We start from the raw sequence: 25,723 nt of genomic DNA, 5'->3' as shown, positions 1-25,723 counted from the left end.
TGCCTACTGACGGAAGCACATTTTCTTTGCATATGTAGGTATACAACTGCCTTCCAGCGCCTCCAGGCATCATTACTCAGAATAACATCATCTTTTGATAGCAGAGGTTACACAATCAGAATGTAATTAGCTAAGTCAGCATTGAGGATCATGTCATTGATTGCTTTCACTGCTTTACAAGGCAAAGGATGTTTGGTGATCTTCAAAGAACAGTGGAACAGATGAACTTTAACGCTTTCAAAATCCTTTGATCCAGTGCACCAGTACAGGCCTGTGATTTTAAGACGGGAAACATTAAAGATGTGTTGATTGTGGTTTTTCGTTTGTTGCCTGTAATGGTTTCTCTTAAAATGGAACAAACGACTACCACTTGGTAAATGTAGACATTTTGTGCTGCGGGTGGATTACTTTCAACTTTCAAACACTTCTTACCCTGGTGTTATAACTGGAACGAGATAATTAGTGCACCAACTATCGTCGTGTATGGCACACTTTACAGTACAACCACAGAAAAAAAGGGAAGACTTTTCTTAAAGTGCAGTGAACATCATATTAAAAACCCCTAGTCGATGGTTGTAGCGCATGGAGTTGAAAATAGTTAAGTCCCATCTACCTCTTTTGGGTCAAATGGGGTCTGGTTCTTAGATGGTTAATCACACATTGGTGGATGAGCTTGTAAGGCCCTTATCCAGGCTGGAAGCGGCAAAATACAATCTCCCAATAATTAAATTATTACCAAAAAACACTACAGCTAACAGCAAAAGAAAAGACGAAGTAGCCTATGATCTGGATAGAGATGTAAATTTAATAATACATTAGTGGCATTGAAGTTAGCATATGGTGACTTACAAACCTTCATTTAAAAGCCTAACAGAGAAATTAACATGAAAATGTAAAATATATCGTGGACAATGTGGCCTTCATTCGTATTGGACATCACATTTTCACATGAAGAGATGGTGCACTTATATTTGAGTGAATCACTGACATGAATTAATGTCCAAAGATTCATTTGTAAAGGAGAAGCAGTAGAAATGCGGTATATTATGAGTATTAAATGATTATGAATTAACCGTACTTATAACGAATTAGATAAATTTAATTGACATAAGTGTGCAGAAAATAAATGAACATTTAAATTACTACATGCTTTCTCTGAGAAAATTTTGAATAGTTGCAAACGTGATGGTGTCACTGGCTACTATCTGATGCTGAATCTTGTGTGTAAAATTAGCCCACCGGGAGGACCAATCGGAAGGATATGGATATTACTAATTAGTGAGAGACTTTAAAACTTTAAGAGAGTCCGTCTTGTACTCTGTCATAGTCAGTCCACTCCTGCCTGAATCTCTTACTCTTAATTGCCCCATTTGTTTACGTTGTTCAATACTAATAAGCCCAAACTAATTCTGAACTGCTGACCTGTCCTATGTGCAGCCCGTGTTCTGCACTGTCCTGATGCTCCCGTCATCTGACGTCTCGAAAATGTGAACGCTCTTCTGATGAAACTTCCTGTCTGCCGTCCCATGAGGACAGGTATAATTAAATGTGTTTTTTTGTTTCCTTTTCAGCTTAGATGATTAAACCAGCATATTTTATAGAGAGTTGCCATAGTTAGATGATTGTTCCAAATTATTTTTGTCTTTCTCTTTTTGCTTTTCCCGGCATGTGTTAGCCCATTCCCACATATGCAAGTCCAAAATAATGTTAGACAGAAGGATGGCCCAGCCCTGAAAATTGATTGTCAAACTTGAAATTTGATGAGTTACTGATGTCACCATCATCTACTTTGAAGCCTGAAATAAATGTGCATTTTGTCGTTTTGCTGATTGATGTCATGCTTCTGGAGTGTCTAACAGTATTTATGTTTAGTATTGCACTGTATTGTATCGTAATAGTATTTATATAGCGCTTACTTTGCTAAATCTTTATAGACGTTCTGGTCAATCTATAGTTTTCATGTATGCTTATAATTTAGTTTTCATGTATGCTTATAATAATTTAGTTTTTACGTTACATTGATTTTAGGTTTGTAATAAATCTTTGAAACTTTAACCGGTTTGTAGTTTGAGTGTTTAAATTGTACATGGTGCCTAGAATTGTTTATGGTTCTATTGTTATTGAACTGTGTTGAATTAATCTAACTACTACACTCATCAAAGATCCAATAGACGTCTGATAGTGAGATATGGTATGGTGTCTCACCACAGTGATTGTGGTTTCCGAACTAGAGGCAGGAAGAAGACCTTCTGGGACACGTCAACAATCTATAACCTCCCATTCATTAGTGAACAAATAGAGAAAAGGGCATTAACCATTTGCTGCCCCATTGTGAACACATCGTCGTAGTGCATGATCAATAATCTGTATCTCTAGCAATAAGAAGGACTGAGTATGCCCTTTGGGCACAGAAACACCTTTTATTCATACTATTTTGTGGTAATGCAGCTGTGATCACAGTGGGCTTCAACTTGGTTGTACAACACTGTCCAGGGTACTTCTCTATTTCTAACCCCAAAGGAATAATTGGGACATCTTGACAAATTCATTCCAAATGATTCAACCCTTTCTTTAGGAAAGCATCTAGGTAAACCACCTTATTGTGGGACAGCTGTGCATGGCATGGAGCTCAGACACAATGAGAAGGTCCAGACAGTGAAATGAGCATATTTTTGTCACTCATCAGAGGGTGTCCTTGACCTAAAACCACTGGCACGCTCTCAAACACAAAATGAACATAATAAAATGTACTGAATGTACTAATGTGATGTTACATAGGATAACTAAAACTGCTGGTTAACTATAGAACTATAGGGTAATTCTCAGTGAGTGAGCTTGTTCTAGGCACTAAGACTCAGTGGGGGAAGGTAATTTGTGTTGGTGTGTGCACCAGTTCCAGTCAGCCCAGTGAAATCAGCAGTGAAGGAACAATGTTATGTAAATTTCCTTACTTCAAGCCTCAAGCATGAGTCATGTGTTACAGCCACTCCAAATATCCGCCTGCTTGTTTCTTGATTTTTGAACATATGAAGTGAGTAAAAGCCAGACCAGCCATAAAGTCCACAGTAGTGCCCAGATGTGTATACTGCTCTCACACATTTCCCAAGATCTGAACTCACTAGATAAAGCACTATTTTGGAAAAAATGATAGGCCCAAGATAGATTAGGATCCCTTGTTGCTCATGCAAATGGTTTATGCAGAGTACACGTCGATGGTCGGGTGTCAGACGAGGTCAAACCACACTTCAATTTTGTGCCAACATGGGAATTTGTCAAATTTATTCCGTAGCCTGATAACTTGCTACAGTATCTCTCTCCAGCGCTAGAAATATAGAAAATGATTTTGCCTCACCTTCTTTAAAAATACTGCAAAAGCACTTTATGTAATTCCGATGATACTGCGCTTCTTAAAGTAACATCCAAGGGACTGCAGAACCGGCTGTATTTTGTGAAAATGGTATGTATTTAAATATTGCAATCTCTACAGCTGTAAGCTTCAGAAGATGCAAATTTAACTACCATATGGCTTCACAGAAGCAACCCCATTTGATAAGTCTCTCAGTATTATCTTTCAGAAGTTTGGGAAATGATCGGCACATCTTGAATGTGCCAAACTGCCAGATAGCATCCATCGGCGTGACCGTTTTTTTGTATAAATTAAGTTCTCACATCTTTGAGAAATCTACTAAACTGTTATATATGAAACGTTCTTTCACTTTGTGTGAGTGGGGTTTTGGAATATTAATTCACTCTTTATTGGAAGCAGCGTAATGAAAATGTCACTTACCCAGTGTACATCTGTTCGTGGCATTAGTCGCTGCAGATTCACATGCTGTGCATAGTCCGCCGTCTGGTGTTGGGTCGGAGTGTTACAAGTTGTTTTTCTTCGAAGAAGTCTTTTCGAGTCACGAGACCGAGGGACTCCTCCTCCTTTGTTTCCATTGCGCATGGGCGTCGACTCCATCTTAGATTGTTTTCCCCGCAGAAGGTGAGGTAGGAGTTGTGTATGTTAGTAATAGTGCCCATGCAATGGAATGAATAAGTATGTACAAAATAAAGTTTAAGTAATATATTTACAAATGTACAAATGTTGAAGATTACTTCCAAACGGCTACAGGCTCCCAGGGAGGCGGGTGGGCGCATGTGAATCTGCAGAGACTAATGCCACGAACAGATGTACACTGGGTAAGTGACATTTTCAGTTCGGTGGCATGTGTAGCTGCAGATACACATGCTGTGCATAGACTAGTAAGCAGTTATCTCCCCAAAAGCGGTGGCTCAGCCTGTAGGAGTGGAAGTAGTTTGAAATAAAGTTCTTAGTACGGCTTGACCTACTGTGGCTTGTTGTGCGGATAGCACGTCTACACAGTAGTGCTTAGTAAATGTGTGAGGCGTAGACCATGTGGCTGCCTGACATATTTCGTTCATTGGAATATTTCCTAGGAAGGCCATGGTAGCGCCTTTCTTTCTGGTTGAGTGTGCCTTTGGTGTAATGGGCAGCTCTCTCTTTGCTTTAAGGTAGCAGGTTTGGATACACTTAACTATCCATCTGGCTATACCCTGTTTTGATATTGGGTTTCCTGTATGAGGTTTTTGAAATGCAAAAAACAGTTGTTTGGTTTTCCTAATTAGTTTTGTTCTGTCAATGTAGTACATTAGTGCTCTTCTGATGTCTAATGTATGTAGTGCCCTTTCAGCTACTGAGTCTGGCTGTGGAAAGAACACTGGTAGTTCTACTGTTTGATTTAAGTGGAACGGTGAAATAACTTTTGGTAAAAATTTAGGATTAGTTCTTAGAACTACCTTATTTTTGTGTATTTGAATAAAAGGTTCCTGTATAGTAAACGCTTGAATTTCGCTTACTCTTCTTAGAGATGTAATGGCAACGAGAAATGCAACCTTCCACGTTAGGTATTGTATTTCGCAAGAATGCATGGGTTCAAAAGGTGGACCCATGAGTCTTGTTAAGACAATGTTGAGGTTCCATGAAGGAACAGGTGGTGTTCTTGGTGGTATAATTCTTTTTAGTCCCTCCATGAATGCTTTAATGACAGGTATTCTAAACAGTGAAGTTGAATGAGTAATCTGCAGGTATGCAGATATTGCTGCAAGATGTATCTTAATGGAAGAGAAGGCCAGATTTGATTTCTGCAGATGTAGTAAGTATCCTACTACATCCGTTGGAGATGCATGTAATGGTTGAATTTGATTGTTATGGCAGTAGCAAACAAATCTTTTCCATTTATTTGCATAGCAGTGTCTAGTGGATGGCCTTCTAGCTTGTTTAATGACCTCCATACATTCTTGTGTGAGGTTTAAGTGTCCAAATTCTAGGATTTCAGGAGCCAAATTGCTAGATTCAGCGATGCTGGGTTTGGATGCCTGATTTGTTGTCTGTGCTGTGTCAACAGATCTGGTCTGTTGGGTAGTTTGCCATGAGGCACTACTGACAGGTCTAGTAGTGTTGTATACCAAGGTTGTCTTGCCCATGTTGGTGCTATTAGTATAAGTTTGAGTTTGTTTTGACTTAATCTGTTTACTAGATATGGGAGACGAGGGAGAGGGGGAAAAGCGTACGCAAATATCCCTGACCAATTCATCCATAGAGCATTGCCTTGAGACTGCTGGTGTGGGTACCTGGATGCGAAGTTTTGGCATTTTGCGTTCTCTTTTGTTGCAAATAGGTCTATTTGAGGTGTTCCCCAAATTTGGAAGTAAGAGTTTAGAATTTGGGGGTGAATCTCCCATTCGTGTACTTGTTGGTGATCCCGAGAGAGATTGTCTGCTAGCTGATTCTGGATCCCTGGAATAAACTGTGCTATTAGGCGAATGTGGTTGTGAATTGCCCATTGCCATATCTTTTGTGCTAGGAGACACAGCTGTGTCGAGTGTGTTTCCCCCTGTTTGTTTAGATAATACATTGTTGTCATGTTGTCTGTTTTGACAAGAATGTATTTGTGGATTATGATGGGTTGAAATGCTTTTAACGCTAGGAATACTGCTAACAATTCGAGGTGATTTATATGAAGCCTTTTTTGATGTACGTCCCATTGTCCTTGGATGCTGTGTTGATTGAGGTGTGCTCCCCACCCTGTCATGGAAGCATCTGTGGTTATCACGTATTGTGGCACTGGGTCTTGGAAAGGCCGCCCTTTGTTTAAATTTATACTGTTCCACCATTGAAGCGAGATGTATGTTTGGCGGTCTATCAACACCAGATCTAGAAGTTGACCCTGTGCATGTGACCATTGTGATGCTAGGCACTGTTGTAAGGGCCTCATGTGCACTCTTGCGTTTGGGACAATGGCTATGCATGAGGACATCATGCCTAGGAGTTTTAACACCATCTTTGCATGTATTTTTTGTGTTGGATACATGGCTCGTATGACTTTGTGAACATTTTGAACCCTTTGTGGACTTGGAGTGGCAATCCCTTTTATTGTGTTGATTGTCGCTCCTAAGTATTGCTGTGTTTGGCACGGCAGAATGTGTGATTTTGTATAGTTGATGGAGAACCCTAGTTTGTAGAGGGTTTGTATGACATAATCTGTGTGGTGTGAACACCTTGTTAGGGAGTTGGTTTTGATTAGCCAATCATCTAGGTAGGGGAACACGTGTATTTGCTGCCTTCTGATATGTGCAGCAACTACTGCTAGACATTTTGTAAAGACTCTCGGAGCAGTTGTTATACCAAACGGCAACACTTTGAATTGGTAATGTATTCCCTTGAATACGAACCTTAGGTATTTCCTGTGCGAGGGATGTATCGGTATGTGGAAATACGCGTCCTTTAGATCTAAGGTTGTCATGTAGTCTTGCTGTCTCAACAGTGGTAACACGTCCTGTAGCGTGACCATGTGAAAATGTTCCGATTTGATGTAGGTGTTTAGTATTCTGAGATCTAAGATTGGTCTCAGTGTTTTGTCTTTCTTTGGTATTAGAAAGTACAGTGAGTAAACTCCTGTGTTTCTTTGTGGACCTGGTACAATTTCTATTGCGTCTTTTTGTAGTAATGCTTGAACTTCCAGATCTAGCAGGTCTAAATGCTGTTTTGACATCTTTTGTGCTTTTGGTGGGACGTTTGGAGGGAATTGGAGAAATTCTATGCAATAACCATGCCGGATAATTGCTAAGACCCAAGTGTCTGTTGTTATCTCCTCCCAAAATTTGTAGAACTGGCTTAGTCTTCCCCCCACTGGTGTTGTGTGAAGGGGTTGAGTGACTTGTGAGTCACTGTTTGTTTGGCGGGGTTTTGGGACCCTGAAATTTTCCCCGGTTTCTAGGGAATTGTCCCCCTCTGTATTGGCCCCGAAAGCCTCCCCTTTGGTACTGTCCCTGGTAGGTAGACGGGGTTGTTTGTGAGGTACTGGCTTGTGTGGCTTGACCTCGAAACCCCTCTCTGAAGGTTGTTTTACGCAAGGTCCCGAAAGTGCCTTTGCCCTGCGGGGAGTAGAGAGCGCCCATGGCCTTAGCTGTGTCCGTGTCTTTTTTCAATTTCTCAATTGCCGTGTCAACTTCGGGTCCAAACAATTGTTGCTCATTGAACGGCATATTGAGCACTGCCTGTTGTATCTCGGGCTTGAAGCCGGATGTGCGCAACCATGCATGCCTCCTTATGGTTACCGCGGTGTTAATTGTTCTTGCAGCTGTATCCGCTGCATCCATAGAGGAACGTATTTGGTGGTTGGAGATATTTTGTCCCTCCTCAACCACTTGTTTTGCTCGTTTCTGGAGTTCTCTGGGTAGATGCTCGATGAGATGCTGCATCTCGTCCCAATGGGCTCTGTCATAACGCGCTAGGAGCGCCTGCGAGTTAGCGATGCGCCACTGGTTTGCAGCTTGTACTGCAACCCTTTTCCCAGCTGCGTCGAACTTGCGGCTCTCTTTGTCCGGAGGTGGTGCATCGCCTGATGTGTGCAAGTTGGCCCTTTTACGAGCAGCTCCTACTACAACTGAATCTGGTGGCAGTTGTGATGTGATAAAAGCAGGGTCCGTGGGCGGTGCTTTATATTTTTTCTCCACCCGTGGAGTTATCGATCTGCTTTTGACAGGTTCTTTAAAGATCTGTTTTGCGTGCCTTAGCATTCCCGGGAGCATAGGCAGGCTTTGATAGGTGCTATGGCTGGAGGAGAGGGTGTTGAAAAGGAAGTCATCCTCGACAGGTTCTGAGTGTAACGACACGTTATGGAACTCTGCTGCCCTAGCTACCACCTGTGCATACGCTGTGCTGTCCTCAGGTGGTGAGGGCTTGGTAGGGTACGACTCAGGACTATTGTCTGATACTGGGGCGTCGTATAGGTCCCAAGCGTCCTGGTCATCTTGGCTCATGGTGGTATGAGCTGGTGAATGTGACGGAGTTTGTGCCGGTGATGTATGAGTTACAGGTGGAGGAGAGGGTGGTGTAGTTACTTTCTTCACCACTTTTACTTGTGGTGTTTGTTCTTGTGTTTGGAACTCGAGTCTCCTTTTCCTCCTGATTGGGGGAAGAGTGCTGATCTTCCCTGTCCCACTCTGTATGAAGATCCGCTTCTGGGTGTGGTCTACGTGAGTGGTTTGTAACTCTTCTTCAAATCTGTGTTTGCGCATTTGAGAGGACAGTGATTGTTCCTCTGAATACGAGCCGGCAGTCGGTTCGGTTGCTGGGCATTTTGGCACCGAAACTGTGTCTTTGCTTGTTTTCGGCTCCGAGGAGAATTTTCTCTTTTTTGTAGTTGAGCCTTCTCGGCGTCGATCATCCTCGGTGCCGCTGTCTCTGCGTCGAGCAGCTTCGGTTCCACTGTCTCGGCGTCGACCCTTTTCGGCAGCACTTTCTCGGTCCCGAGATTGCTGCGTGCCTGTGTCTCGACCCGAGTCGGACGATCTCGGCACCGGTTCGCCCTTTTTCGGTGCCGATGGACGGTCACCTATTTTATGGGTTGAGCCATGGCCTGTTGGCAGTGGCGTCCCCTGGGCCTTGTCTGTTTTCCCGTGTGGTGCTTGTTTCGACGTCTTACTCACGGTTTCTTCGACGTCGAACTCCTCCGAGTCCGATTCATGGATGGAGAAGGCTTCCTCTTCTTCTCCTTGTTCCTCGAACCCTTGTTGTTCTGTCAGCGTGGATGCCATTTGCAACCTTCTGGCTCTTCGGTCACGGAGCGTCTTTCGGGACCGAAACGCACGACAGGCCTCACACGTTTCTTCCTTGTGCTCGGGCGACAGGCACAAGTTACAGACCAAATGTTGGTCTGTATATGGATATTTACTATGGCATTTAGGACAGAATCGGAACGGGGTCCGTTCCATCGGTGTCGATGTTACACACGGTTGGGCCGACCAGGCCCCGACGGGGGTCGAAGTTACCCCGAAGGGCTACCGGAGCTCTTCACGATTCGGTGTCGATTCTATCTAACCCGATACAGAACGAAACAATACCGACGTAGTTTTCCGAAGTTCTGACTATCTTTCCGTCCCGAAACCCGGAGCGAAAAGGAACACGTTCGAACCCGATGGCGGACAAAAAACAATCTAAGATGGAGTCGACGCCCATGTGCAATGGAAACAAAGGAGGAGGAGTCCCTCGGTCTCGTGACTCGAAAAGACTTCTTCGAAGAAAAACAACTTGTAACACTCCGACCCAACACCAGACGGCGGACTATGCACAGCATGTGTATCTGCAGCTACACATGCCACCGAACAATATATTTCTAATGCCAGTTTTTTTGTCATCCCACACTGACATTAACACAGGAAGCAAGTATAGCTGCAATGAACCTCCTTGCTATCATGAGGCCTGTTTTAACCTAATAAATACATCTATAGTGTGAGGACAACAAGACAGCAAAGGATTTTCTGGCCAACTTGGAAGACAACCACATAAGAGTCAGCACCCTTGCAACACTATGTTAAGCATACAGAACATGGGAATTGGGTGTGTTATATCCTCGTTCGCAGCATTCAGTTTTTCTTTTCAGGACCACAAAAAGCAGGGATAGTTTAGGTGTTACAAATGAAGAATATGAATAGGATATTCTTAACATCACACCTTCAAAGGCATGATTTATTGAAAGAAATAATCCATTTAAAAAAAGGTTATGTTATTTATTAAATGTAAAGCAAATGGGCACCAGTGACAGGGTCAGATGAGCTGGACTACTATACAATTATGCTTTGCTCCTATATGCTCATCACCATGGTAGTCGCCTTGAACAGAAGAATTCAAATGTAAGTGCTAGAGAAACGGTTAGGGAAGAACCATTTTCATTGTTCAGGTACCTAAGTCATCACAGATCTTTCTAGTTTTTGAGGCAGGTCACTTCACAAGATTATTGATTTCAGGTGCACAATGTAAGCGGTAATCCCAGGTAGGATGAAGTCTAGGCACTGGCTGGATATTTGGGCAGAGAGTGGTAAAACTGACCCTGCTCAGTGACAGCATTCAATGTCAGGGGCCAATTCACAATACACTTTGTATATGTTAAGACTTTTCATCCTTGGTTTGGTCTCCCATAACTTTTTGCCTCTGTTTCCCAGGTTGTTGATGTGTGCTGGACTCTGTTTTTCTGTTTTTGTTACTCTGGGCACTTTACCACTGCTAACCAGTGCTAAAGTGCAAGTGCTCCTACACTAAGGGGGTGATTCTCACCCTGGCGGCCGGCGGCGGCCGCCCGCCAGAGTTCCCCCCTCCAAAATACCGCTCCGCGGTCGAAAGACCGCTGAGGGTATTTTGGCTTTTGCACTGGGCTGGCGGGCGACCGCCAAAAGGCCGCCTGCCAGCCCAGTGCAAACCACCCTTTCCACGAGGACGCCGGCTCAGAATTGAGCCGGCGGAGTGGGAAGGTGCGACGGGTGCAGTGGCACCCGTCGCGTATTTCAGTGTCTGCAAAGCAGACACTGAAATACAAAGTGGGGCCCTCTTACGGGGGCCCGACGACAACCCATACCGCCATCCTGTTCCTGGCGGGAGAACCGCCAGGAACAGGATGGCGGTATGGGCTGTCAGAATCCCCATGGTGGCGCAGCGAGCTGCGCCGCCATGGAGGATTCTAATGGGCAGCGGAAAACCGGCGGGAGACCGCCGGTTTTCCGCATCTGACCGCGGCCAAACCGCCACGGTCAGAATGCCCTGCGGGGCACCGCCAGCCTGTTGGCGGTGCTCCCGCCAACTCTGGCCCCGGCGCTCCATGACCGCCGGGGTCAGAATGACCCCCTAAGTGTGTATGTAATTGGTTCATCCATGAATGGCATATTTGATTTACTAGTAAGTCCCTAGTACAGTGCACTAGGGGTGCCCAGGGCCTGTACATCAAATGCTGCTAATGTGCCTGCAGCACTGGTTGTGCCACCCACAGTAGTAGCTCTGTAAACATGGCTCAGGCCTGCCACTGCAGTGTCTGTGTGTGCAGTTTTAAACTGTAAATTCGACTTGGCAAGTGTACCCACTTGCCAGACCTAAACCTTCCCCTTTCTTCCATGTAAGACACCCGAAAGGTAGGCCCTAGGTAGCCCCCGGGGTGGGTGCAGTGTATGGTTAAGGTAGGATATATAGTAATGTGTTTTATATGTCCTGACAGTGATATACTGCAAAATTTGTTTTTTCACTGTTGCAAGGCCTGTCCCTCTCAAAGTTTAACATGAGGGCTACCTTTAAATATGATTAAAGTGTAGATTCCTTTTGGGAGTGGATAGACATGTGGGGTTTGGGGTCTTTGAGCTCACAATTTAAAATTACATCTTTTAGTAAAGTTGATTTTAAGATTGTGTGTTTGAAAATGCCACTTTTAGAGAGTGAGCATTTTCTTGCTTAAACCTTTTTTGTGACTCTGCCTGTTTGTGGATTCCCTGTCTCGGTCAGTTTGACAGTTGGGCTGGTGGCACCTCTCACTAAACAGTGACACAAAGGGAGCTGGGGTGTAGCTTGCATATCCTGATGAGCCATCTGTGCTAGGAGGGAGGGGAGGAGTGGTCACTCACACCTGAAAGGGCTGTGCCTGCCCTCAAACAATGCAGTCTCCAACCCCCTGATGTGTGTCTGGGGCCTGGCCTGGGCAAGGAAGGATTTCACAAACAAGAGAGACTTTTCTTTGAAGTAAGCCTACTTCAAAGGGCAAAATGGGTATAAGAAGGGCACCCAAAACCACAGTCTTTAGATCACTTCTGGACACCAAGAGGAACCTCTGCCTGGAGAAGAGCTGAAGAGCTGAGGAAGAAGAGCTGCCCTGCCTGTGGCTGTGCTTTGTGGAGCTATCCTGCAGTTGCTACTTCTGCCTGTGCAAGAGGACAAAGACTGGACTTTGTGTGCCTTCCTGCTTGTGAAGAACTCTCCAAGGGCTTGAATTAGAGCTTGCCTCCTGTTGTTGAAGTCTCAGGGACAGCAACGACTTCTCTCTGCCAGCACCTGGAGCCTCTGCTGAGACTCCTACCCTGCCAAGGGGTGTCCATCCAGTTCCTGGGACCCTGAAACGAGAACCTGGCAGGACAAGAGTGAGAAATCCACGCACAGACCACCGTGTAGGGAAAAGATTGACGCAAATCCAAGACTCGACTGAAAAATCAATGCGCCACTGGCTTCACGGCTGAAAATTGATGCTCAGGTGCAGCGCGGCTGGAAGATCGATGCACGTGGCTGGAGAAACGACGCGCAGCATCGCTGACGGAGGCTGGTGAGAACGCAACCCGCGCTGCGTGGTTTTCAGATCATCGTGCAGCAGGATTTCCGATGCAAACATCGCTGGCCATGCAAAAACAATGCAAGGCCTGCCTGGACCCGAGAGTGCTGTTTAGATTGACGCTTCACTCTCCTGCAGAGAGAAGAAACGACGCACGCCGACCCAACTGAAGGAGAAACGATGCACGGTCTCATGAGTGAGTAATATCGACACATCACAAGCTCTTTTTGACGCACACTCGCCCGTGCAGGGTTATTTTTGATGCACCCAGGTACATTTCCACGCTAACAGCGTTAGCATTGTGTTTAAAATTACATGAAGACTCTTTTTGTTTTTTAATTGATAACTTGACTTGTGTATTGTCGATTTTTGTTGTTTTGGTCTCGTTTTGTTTAGAGAAATATTTTCTATTTTTCTAAACCTGTGTTGTGTCATTTTGTAGTGTTTTCATTAAGTTGCTGTGTGTGTTGGTACAAATACTTTACACCTAGCACTCTGAAGTTGAGCCTGCTGCTCATTCCAAGCTACCGGGGGGGGGGAGAGTGGGGTTAGCTGTGGCTGATTCTCTTTTACCCTGACTAGAGTGAGGATCCTTGCTTCGACAGGTGGTAACCTGACTGCCAACCAAAGACCCCATTTCTAACAGTACACATAGGGAATAATATGCTAAGATGATGAGCACAGATTACATGTAATTTTATTCAGAAGGAAAAGCATGTGTAGTAGTATGTTCACCTTTTTGTGTTGATATTTCACACACTAAAACCAATTAGTAAGGTGTAAACATGGGAGGAAACATAGAGAGGAGGCCTAAAATGGAGAATATCCTCTCCAAAATGGGTGGAGAAAAGAGAACGTAAAGGAGGAACACATTGAGGTCAATGTAAACCCACTCAGAAACCGACAATTGTAAGCCTAATTCATAAAGGTTGCACCCTGTGCTTAATGTTACACAGATACAGTCTTGAAGTAAGCTGCATACAACCCAGACCTCTTACAGGAACAGCAGTGCAATCACACAGAACCCTTTCGGGGCTAGGAAAAACTCTACTATAATTTTTTTTTAAATGAAAGTAAATGGTATGATAGTTTGCGGCCACATATTTGGCTCAATAACAGCATCCATGCACGAGAGGTAAAGATATATTTGAAAAAGAAGTATAGAAATATGGTGCATCTCAAAATACAAATGAAAAGCTGCCCACAGAAAGACAGAAAACAGACAAATCACGGGCATACAGAAAATAATACTTTTAGATACACGCAAGTTAACGGAAAGCCAAAAGAAAACATAAATTCCAGTGGTGGGGGGCATTCACAACCCGTGCATTACACATCTCTGTCGCTGCTCCTCATTTAACCACCAATCACACCCCTTCCTAGCTGCTTCTCATAAAATCATTAAACAATCACAGAAAGGTATGCAGAAAGTTATGCACTATACATAAGCCAGCAAAAAAGCATAAGAACTTTCCACAATGTCGTCCTCAGTGCTTGGTGCGCCATCCCTCATCCTGAGAAACCACTATGTAAGGACAAAAGAAATAATATACAGAGGCTCACCCTTGTTAAGCTGTATGAGAAACAGGTAGTAGGGAGACACCGATTTCATGCAGATGTGATCCTAGGCATAGTTACTACATGGAACAGGAGCTAACTGCCAAAAGCCCACTTAAATACCACCACTAACCTTGTCATGGTATTGCACATCTGCCTTTTGTATACCAGTGGTTTTTCTGTATTGCGTCAATAATAAAAGATGGACCATACCCCGGCCCACACATAACTTCATGAGCCACCCTTCTCACTCAAAGGATGATACAACGTCTACACATGGCCAGTTGAACAGATATTAGAATGCCATATTGGAAGACACAAAGGGCCTGATTTTGATTTTTGCGGACGGGTTACTCTGTCACAAAGGTGACGTATATCCCATCCACCGAAATATAAATCCCATAGGAAATAATGGGATTTACATTTCAGCGGACTGGATATCCGTATCCATTGTGATGGAGTAACCCATCTGCTGAAATCTAAATCAGGCCCAAAGATTCAATTTTCTGATGTTGCCTCAATAGATTAATCAATTTTGTGTCAAGTATTTCTTTGCCTCGTGTCCTGTATGTACAATAATACACCCACTGCACATTTTCATACACATACTTGATTAAACAATCCACAACATGATTTTGTACAATTCACATATTTGGAGTGAAAAGTGTTATGCTATCGCAAGCGACTCCACGATGCATAAGGGCCTGTTGACCCATTTTTCCCTTCTGTCTAACCCCTGACTGCATACCTGGAGTAAACACTGCAGAAGTGCAATATCAGCCAATATTTACCCACACTGAGGGCAAATCAGCTTTCACCTCCATACCACCTCAACGTTAACTGACCTAAAATGACTGAGGGGAGGAATGAGAGAACTCTCCCATGAACTCTCCCATTTGTATTGGTGGAAATTGACATTATTTGGCACAGGGGATTCTCCACACCTTTGCTCAGTTTTATGGGAGGGTGTGCAAAAACAAGCTGAGGTGGAGAGTATGCCTGGGGAGCAGACCATCTTTTGCCTGGATATGTAAAGAAGTGGGACTGCCACCCAAAGAGCCAAGAAGGTCCGTAAGCTTTAGTGGGACCACCGCCACTGGTCCAAGACGAAGGCACAGGAAAACCTGATGAGGCACCACAAGTGCAAGGCTAAATATCCCTCCAAGCTCATCTCACTACAGAGGTATGCTTGAGAAGAAGGTCTTGCTAGATATCCCAAAACAGCTGGAGGCACATGATCAGCAACATGATAGTGAGCTTGTTTTCTTTCAATGTCAAATACAACAATGTAAATCATCCAGTTTGATGTTGTGTTATGCTTAGATTGTAGTCTCTTATACCTGTTGTCATGCTGGTCAGAGAGGCATGACAAGCTCGTGTATAGAGACATGAATAATTTAGTGTTAGCCAAGCATTTGTTTGTAAAAATAGTACCGGATGACCCCGACATGTTACATGTGTAAGTGAAACTATCATACAAATTATCATTGAATGTCAGCCTAACATTTAGATTGTTAGCCACGAATGTAGATATAAGGTGCAAGTCCAAGTTAGGCCATCTGGTCCAGTAACATCAATGACTCCTATGACAATGGGAGGGCCATCCGTCACACTCATCTTTTTGTGGTGTAATGTACACATTTTCCCCTATAATGTTTTAGAGTAAATATCTCTAGATCAATAGTCACTGTATTATTTATATTACATGATCACATACATACCTGGACTAATGGCTCTCAGTATCTCACATTCTCTACAACAGGCAACAGAAAGTGAGGTGGAGGACAGCAGGACCTGGTGCAGGATACATCTACTGTGGTTGCAAGGTATGCACCCACTAGCCCAGAATGGGAGGGGGAAAAGGAATCCTTTTTCACCTCAGAACAGTTAGCGTCTCCCCAAAATGCAAAACTGTTGGCTAAGCATCTTTGCAGGATGGGCAGACCGGAGGAAGAGGTGGTCGTCTTGAACACCACCACATGCCAGACTTTGAGGAAGGTGGGCCTCCTAGCCAAGAAGATCAAGTCATGCCCGAAGACCAGGCAACAACATCCCACAGTGAGCTCACCTCTTACCAAAAGCAGTGTGTACCCATCATATGATCAGAGTACGGTGATCTATTTTGATATAGACAGGCCTGCGCACTCTTGTGTCTCTCATCCATATCTCAACTTGTTGTGTACTTAAAGCCAGTCTAGGAGCTGTTGAGGGAGGTGGGGCTGGCATCTTCAAAGGAAAGCCATCTGACTCATAAGGGGAACAAAAGTCAATGGCATTTATGGTGTGGAATCACGTCGGCCTGCACAAATGGGTGCAGCATAGTCATCTAGTAAGGAATAACATGGAAAAAGGCAATGTCACTAAAACATTTAAGAATGTTGCCCAGATCAAGCACCACAGCACAATACCTTGCTATGTGTTTCAAATGGTCTTAAAGTGGCCATGGTTGTATTGAATTGGGGCCTGTACACATGACATGGATGTGACTTCCTTTTGAGGTGCGCTTGAGGCTTCCTTGAGTACGTACAAGCTGTATGTAAGTGTAAGTCTGCTGCTGTGTGTTTGTCGGTTGAAGGGCCAGTGCAGCAGAGAAAAGTGTGCCTGCTATGCACTACATTTGTAAAACTCTCTCAATAAATGCAGAGGCCTGTCCTGCTCCATGTTGATGTTACCAGGAACTGATGTTATCAGGGATTCTGGAATGTGACAGCACTCTCATGTGCTCTTTGTCGTGTCTGCTATACATGGATTTGACCCCTTTTCTATGGATCATGGGATAGATCACCAGACAGCCTGTTTTATAGTGACAGTACTTGGGTCCAACATGCACCTAGACATGCCTGGCCGAAGTAAGCTTTGTTTGTGTGCTACTGATATCGTAAAACAAATGTGTTTTGATCATCTTTATGGGGTACACTACAGCTTTAGCTGTCTGACAGCACATGTAATGAAGTAAAATAAAAATCACTAATATAATAATACATATATTGAGGTAACTGGGGTCAGCCTCCTTCATCCATTGTTCAGTTGAGTTGACTTTCAAATGTTGGATCAGCTCAAAGACCACAATACATAGAACAGGGGGATTGGTCAACCCCTTTCAGCCATCAGAGTTGTTGTCTGTGTCACTCACAAGGTTCCTCGTGGCTTTTCTCCTGCCACTTCGGCACAATCGTTAAGAAATGAAATATACATAAAATATGCAGAGGAAATATGCTACCTTTTGGGAGCGCGCTGCCGAATTTTGAACTTGGCCCTTAACCTGGGGTGGGACTACATCCCCCAGGCTCCCTGCTGACATTGCGCGCTTAAAGCGCTTTCAGGCTTCCGTGGCGCAGGACGCGCTGCCGAATATTGAACTTGGCCCTGAACCTGGTGTGGGACTACATCCCCCAGGCTCCCTGGTGACATCGCACACTTAAAGTGCTTTCAGGCTTTCGTGGCGCAGGACGCGCTGCCGAATTTTGAACTTGGCCCTGAACCTGGGGTGGGAGTACTTGCCCCAGTCTCACTGGTAACATTGCGTGCTTATAGCGATTTCAAGCGTCCTCGGTGCGGGGCACGCTGCCGAATTTTGAACTTGGCCCTGAACCTGGGGTGGGACTACATCCCCCAGGCTTCCTGGTGACATTGCGCGCTTAAAGCGCTTTCAGACTTTCGCAGCGTGGGACGTGCTCGGGCGTGGCATCACCTGACCGAGGCTGGGCTAGGCAATATTATTTGTCTCAAGAGAAGTAAGTTCTTATCCCAGGATTGCCCCTAGGTTTACTCATTTGTTTTGCATATTCTCTGTTGTTTACACTCTGTACCTAGAGATGGGGAAACGGAAAGCCGTGGACATCCCTGCTCATACTAGTGGTCCAAAAAAACCAAGGAAACGATCTAAAAATTAAATGATTAATAAAGGAAGTCACTCATTAAAACATATAGATACCCTAATTGAAGAAGTGGAGGCCATCTTAAGAAATAATTCAAACCTACCTCCTTTAAAACAGTGTCCCCTGCTATAAAAATTCCAGATATATTCAAGAGGAAGCAGTTGCACCCCAATCCTTTCCAGGGAGGTTGACTCAAATCCACTATTCCAAGCAACAAGGTTGGATTTATCGCCAGTGCTGTGCAGTGGGTTGGATGCTGCACCTTGCACCATAGGAGACCTTCCTGTGGGGGATGAGGCCCCTTGTCCGCCCTTAAGCCCTGAGGTTTTGGTGATGCCTAATATTTTGTGCTTTAACCGGTATGGGCCTCTGGGGGAGGAAGAAGGACCTTGCAGGACTGCAACTCATGCATGCTCTGGGACATCTGCTGACATTGAAGTTGCGATCAATCCACCTTTGGGTTTGGACAGACCGCTGATGTTATGTGGCAATCTTGATCTGTCCTCTGTTTATCTTAAGTTGGATGAAGTGAAGAACTTGGTGTTGACGTTGACGAACAAGTTAATGAGGGACCCTAGGATGTTGTGTGGTTGGAGGTGTTTTCAACCAAGTTTGGATGTGCCCCCTCCTGTTTTGGGGGGCACACCTACTGTTTCAACCTCATCTGCACTTGCGACTTTAGTAGGTAACCAACACTCACAGCCTGGTTCCACTCCCCTACCCATATGCCCATCTGTTTCCCATACTGAAGGTCCACGGGCCCCTCTCAAGGCCATTAGGCGCAAGTGCGCCATTGGTACCAAGGGTTGGAACTTTACCGGGTCTGATAGATATGGTAAAATTAAATCTGTTGATCATACTGGGGACTCTGGGGGGGGGGTGAATCCCCGGATGTTGGTTGCTGTAGGCCCCTCTCCAACGTATTGTACTAAGCCACCTGGGTGGAACGAGATGGCTAGCACCCAAGAGACAGGCCCGAGCACTTGGGAATAAAGTAGGAACCTTATTTATGGTTGATGTACCTAAGCTGCCCCCGGGGTCTGTTGAAACTCATGACTCCTTGTTAAATAAGGTTATCTACTGGTTGGGAGTCCAGCGAAAGAAGCCTAGAGACCTGGGAAATAGTGCTGAACTTCTTATTATGTCTTGGAACTTGGCTGGGATGGGTAGGAGATTACTGGACCCCGAATGGGTTAATTAGATAAACAAACAGGATATATGTTTATTTCAGGAGACTTGGACTGTGGATTCTGTGCTCCTAGATGGTTTTCTATCATACCAGGAGATGGCCCAACTGGCAGACAGTGATACTGGATGAGCAAAGAAAGGTCTATTGATACTGCTTAGCAAGAGGTTGCAGTGCGAACATTTTGTATTAAAAATAGATTCCCTGTACCTACTAGGGATACTGCTTGTATTTAATAGAGGTTTCAATGTAACTATAATTAATACATACCCAAGATCAGTACCGCAGGGATTGGAGTCTCAGACTTTGACCCAGTTGTTTCAATATTTAGATATTTTATCTCCGAATACCTATGTAGTGGTTGCAGGAGACATGAATTGCACAGTTGAACCCTCATATTTAAGTAATGACTTAACAGTCGAAGAGGATGAACATTGGGGTATCCCACAATTGGTGAATGAGCAATTCTGTAGTCACTTCTGCGCCGCCCTACAGTTGAATTCACTGTGCCTCAAGTATGGTCTTAGAGCTTATGATGGTCGGACGCACTCTGACCCAAATATTGCTCCCACTTTCAAACGAGGTCAGTCGTCTAGTGTTATCGACTATTTTTTACTGGATGTTAGGCTATGGTCAATGTTGGTGGATATGAAGGTGGATTTTCACCATGACAGTGACCAAAACTCCCTGCTCCTTACTTTACACAGCGTTGAATTCAGGAGGTCATTGAACACCGATCACACTGTTGTTCCAGAGCCACTTCTGGATAGCAATCACATCCGTGTCAGCTAACCAAACGTGTTGTCTAATCCATACAAGATTAGGGAGATTTATAAAGTGTTTATTGATGTTATGGCTGATTATGAGGGACAGGAGATTACCAATTTACCAATCCTTAACATCCATGAGACAATGACACACAAGCTACAAAACATTTTCTACAAGGAAATTTCTACAAAGCACTATGACCACCCATTTAAAACCAGGGGGTGGTCCAAAAAGGACTGCTCAAAGGCAAAATCTGCATTAAAGTTAGCTATTGTGTCCCGCTCCCAGTGGGCGATTAGAACAGCCAGATTAGCCTATTACAAAGCTATAGCACAGCCAAAGAAAACTGGGATGAGTCAATATGGCAGAATATGTTAGACGCTGCCGGACACAATACCAACATGTCTTTCTGGGCACTATTGTCTGGGAGACAGAGAGAGGGTAAGAACACTATGGCCCTCATTGCAACCCTGGTGGTAAATCCCGCTTACCACCGTGCAGAAGACCACCAACACACCGCTGCGGTGGCGGAATTCCGCTACAGCTATTACGACACACAGCTCGGAATCCGCCAAAATCCAAGTACCCACACAAGTCCGCCATTCAAAGGTCATTGATAAACTGGCGATAACAAAACCTCCACCGTCATGCCAACAGGAATACGCCCACACTATCACGACCCACGAACCCACGCAGCGGTCTTTCAACCATGGTATTCCATTGGTGGTACACACTGCTGCGCTCAAAATACACACACATTTACAAAACACAACCACATTGGACAAATCGAAATACCCTCACTTGACACACATACACACACCACTCCCACACACCCAATCCAATATAAAACACACACCCACATCACCCACAAACCCTTACTACCAAAATTTCGAAAGAAGGCCAGAGAGAGACCACCAGAAACAACACTAGCATCCACAGACACACAACATCATCACTCACACAACTTCCACGCACCTCAGACAACACACACAAACACATCCCCTCACACATCACAACACACACATCCCCACAGATCACCCACACCACATCATGGCACCTCAACGACACCCCAGGTTCTCTGAGGAGGAGCTCAGGGTCAAGGTGGAGGAAATCGTCCGGGTAGAGCCACAGCTATTCGGAGCACAGGTGCAGCACACCTCCTTTGCTAGGAAGATGGAGCTATGGCGCAGAATCGTCGACAGGGTAAACGCAGTGGGACAGCACCCCAGAACATGGGATGACATTGGGAAGAGGTAGAACGACCTATGGGGGAAGGTGCGTTCCTTGGTCTCCACACCAGATTGCAATACAGAGGACTGGAGGTGGACCCCCACCTCCTCCTCCACAACTACCAATATGGGAGGAGCAAGTCTTGGCAATAATGCATCCTGAAGGCCTCGCGGGAGTAGCAGGAGTAATGGACGCTGGTAAGTCAACTCTTAACTATTAGATCCTCCAGCCTACCTGCATGCTATCACATACCCCCACCCTCACCCCCATCACTCCAACACCTCACATATGTCCCACTATCACAACCTACCCATCCCAACACCAAGCCCTACATGCAACACCAAAGCATGGACACTCATCACCAAAGCATGTCCACAACAGATACCCACACAGACCCCAAACCAAATATCACACAAGGACCTAGACAAGAATGCAAGCACTGGAGTACAGGGTCACTCACCCATTGCACACAATGGCACACACAGACGCAATAATCATGCCTTTACACCCCTGCAGGACCCCTACCCAACGTCACCGGACAGGAGGTTCCAGACATGTCCAGTTCCCCCCCACAGAAGAGGCCCACAGTGATGACAGCAGCTCTGTACAACTGGATCAAGATGACCAGTCCGGCCCATGTGGGACCTCGGGACAGTCGGTTTCCCTGACACTGGCACAAGCCACCACAGAGCCTCACCCTCAGGAAGCACCAGCACAGCACCCACCCAGCTGGCCCATCCCTCTGTCCCCAGGACACGTCAAGCAGCAGTGTATCCACCACTACAGGGAACCCAGACAAACCCACCACCCCAAGAAAATCAGGGACCTGGGGGCAGTGGCAGTGGGCACACGGTTCAGGGGACAGAGGCACAGGAAAACAGGGGAACTGGGAGGACAGCTGTGCGACAGGGGGAGGACAGGCCCAGGGAACCCACTCTCCACAAGGCCCTCTCCAACATCATGGGAGCATACCATCATTCCCAGGAGACGATGGCAACGGTACTGGCCAACTTTCAGGAGACCCAGCGGCTGCAGGAGGAACACTATCTGGGGATCAGCGAGTAACTGAAGTCCATCAACACCACCCTGGTCACCATTGTAGGGGTGCTGCAGGACCTTGTCAACACCAGGAGGGACACTGGGGCACAACAAGGGGCCCCTGACACTAGCCTGGATGATGAACAGCCCACCACCTCCGCCGGCGCTAGTGGACAGGAGGCACTGCCACAGGACCGCAACACCAGCACCCCACCCCCTGCAGATGGAGAGCCACTCCGCAAACGGTCCCTGAGATCCAGGAACAAGATAGAGAACATTGCCAAGACCCCCGTCAGGAAATGAGACCCCCCTGAATGTCATCCTTCTGTCCCACTTTGTTACCCTGTCCATCCTTAAACTGCCCTAGATCCACTTCCTATGCCCCTTTGGACAATGCACCTGTGAAACAAATAGACTGGACTCTGCCATGGACATTCCTCCACCATCACCCCTGACCATTTTACAACCCCCTCCACTTATTTGAACAACAATAAACACACATCAATCACAAAACAATCTGGAGTCAGTCTGTGCTTTCACAAATGTGTATTTGCAATAACAATGGAATATAGCAATGTCAATTTAATTGTCAACATACCGATGTAACACAGCTCTAGTCCAAGATAAATATAGCAGAGGTCACACACTGGGACCCACATCTGTTAAATGGAAAGGCAAAGTGACAAGTCAGGGTCCATACACTGGGTAAAAGTGACAGACTTATGATAGTTCAAACAATAGTATGAGATGTGTGAGACAGTGATATCTTCTTACCTGTTTCTCACTGAACGTATTGCTTGATAACGTTGTTTCTGTTGTCGATATCCTCTTCTTCTACCTCCTCTTCTTCACTGTCCACATGCCCATCCTCCTGCCGAAAAGGCACCTGTCGTCGCAAAGCCAGGTCGTGCAGCATACAGCAGGCCACGATGATCTGGCACACCTTCTTTCGTCAGTAGTAGAGAGAACCACCTGTCATATGGAGGCAATGGAACCTGGCCTTCAGGAGGCCGAAGGTTCGTTCTATAATCCTCCTAGTTCGCCCATGTGCCTCATTGTAGCGTTCCTCTGCCCTTGTCCTGGGATTTCTCACTGGGGTCAGTAGCCATGACAGGTTGGGGTGCCCAGAGTCACCTGCAAATGTCGAGGGACAACTGTTAGACACACACTAACGCGTAGAGACAATCCCAGACCCAGACAACTATTCACAGGGTATAGGGTCCCTGTCCTCACCTATTAGCCACACACAGTGCCTCTGGAGTTGCCCCATCACATAAGGGATACTGCTGTTCCTCAGAATGTAAGCGTCATGCACTGACCCAGGAAACTTGGCATTCACATGGGAGATGTACTGGTCGGCCAAACACACCATCTGCACATTCATCGAATGGTAGCTCTTCCTGTTTCTGTACACCTGTTCACTCCTGCAGGGGGTACCAAGGCCACATGTGTCCCATCAAGGGCACCTACAATGTTGGGGATATGTCCCAGGGCATGGAAGTCACCTTTCACTGTAGGCAAATCCTCCACCTGAGGGAACACGATATAGCTGCGCATGTGTTTCAGCAGGGAAGACAACACTCTGGACAACACGTTAGAGAACATTGGCTGGGACATCCCTGATGCAATGGCCACTATTGTTTGGAAAGACCCACTTGCCAGGAAATGGAGTAATGACAGGACCTGCACTAGAGGGAGTATCCCTGTGGGATGGCGGATAGCTGACATCAGGTCTGGCTCCAACTGGGCACACAGTTCATGGATTGTTGCACGATCAAGTCTGTAGGTTACTATTACGTGTCTCTCTTCCATTGTTGACAGGTCCACCAGCGGTCTGTACACCAGAGGATGCCGCCATCTCAACACGTGCCCCAGCGGACGTGCCCTATGGACGAGAACAGTGAGCAGAGAGTCAGCCAACACTGAGGTATTACAAAATGTCATTAGCACACATTTATTAATCCGCAATGTGCCTGTTACTCTGTGTATGCAAGGCCTAGATAGGTGTGACGCAGTTATTATTATTGCCATGTAACCCCCTGAAATGGCAGCTGCCTGACCTGTAAGGTGGGACAAGGGGTTATGAGGTAACTGCGCTGGCGTTCTACACCGTCATGGTAGGAAGTCGAAGACAGCGGCGCAATCCTCCATTGGTTAGCATTGGACCCTATGGGTACCAGGAGCCAATGACGATGTACGCCGGCGGTGACGGTATGCACCGCCGCGGATGTGACCGCCATTTTCTGTCTGTTCACTCACTTGATACCTGACCTTCAACAGGAGAGGACCTACACTGCAAGTGCTGCTGTGACCTCAGTCTGGAAGCGACGATGGCTCATGTGTCTGGGGAAAGGGCCCCTGCCTTCACCTCGGAGGAGTTGGAGAAGTTAGTGGATGGGGTCCTCCCCGAGTACACGCTACTCTACGGTCCTCCAGACAAACAGGTGTGTACACTGTGAGCATGCTGCGTGGGTAATGCCTGTTTGGAGTGGTGTGGATGGAAGATACATGGGGGGGACTGAGCCCTGCATGAGCGGACGGTGAGTGTATCTGTGTCAAGGCAAGGGTGGGAAAGTGGGCCAATGACTATGACAGTCCGGACGGTTAAAGATTTTCCTTTTCCCCTGTACTATTCCTCTAGGTCAGCGTCCACCAGAAGAAGGATATTTGGCGTGCCATCGCCAAGGACGTCCGGACCCTGGGGGTCCACCACAGACAGAGCACCCACTGCCGGCAAAGATGGGAGGACATTCGCTGCTGGAGGAAGAAGACGGCGGAGGCCCAGCAGGGGGATGGCATCCCAACGTGGGAGGGGTGCCCATCGCACTATGACCCCCCTGATGTTCCGGATCCTGTTGGTGGCGTATCTAGAGTTGGATGGGCGCTTGAGGGCATCACAGCAGCCACAAGGGGTTGAGTACAGTCACATTCATCTGACTCTGCGCGCATTACGAGGTGTCTGGGTGGGGGAGGTGGCCAGTGGGTTCCCCTAGGCCAGGGCGAGCATGGTAGGCAAGGTCCCTTGTGAGGCAGGCTCAGTGGCACCCCAACCCCACTAGTGGTTAGTGCCATCTACACCTAGTCAGGCTCCTGTGACTTCCATGTGTGCAGCAATCGGGCATAGGCCTTGTACCCCATGGCCCTGTGAATAATCTAGGAACTATAAGTGCATGGCGTAGTGCAGAGGTCTGCTGTGTCTGTAGTGTCCGCCAGCGGTAGTGGTATCGCATACACTGAACATGTCTTTCTTCTGTCTCCCCCCCCCCTTTTTGTGGTCTCCCTGTTCTTGTGTGCAATAGCATTATCAGGCGGAGCAGCAGTGGCACCGGAGCAGGAGGGAGCTGCATCCCACTTGGCCCTGGAGGGCGAAACAACAGAGTCTGAAGCCACCAGTGGGACGGAGAGTGAGGGGAGCTACACGG

At 46.2% G+C, this 25,723-nt stretch overlaps 1 protein-coding gene across 2 annotated transcripts in view; it reads right to left on the bottom strand.

Annotated features, from left to right (window-relative positions):
- PTPRE (protein tyrosine phosphatase receptor type E) overlaps positions 1-25,723 on the bottom strand; it is a 939,227-nt gene that overhangs the window by 143,337 nt on the left and 770,167 nt on the right. The window lies entirely within an intron of this gene.

Source organism: Pleurodeles waltl, chromosome 6 (assembly GCF_031143425.1).
Source record: "Pleurodeles waltl isolate 20211129_DDA chromosome 6, aPleWal1.hap1.20221129, whole genome shotgun sequence".
Classification (NCBI taxonomy): domain Eukaryota; kingdom Metazoa; phylum Chordata; class Amphibia; order Caudata; family Salamandridae; genus Pleurodeles; species Pleurodeles waltl.
This window is presented reverse-complemented; position numbering and strand designations above follow the sequence as displayed.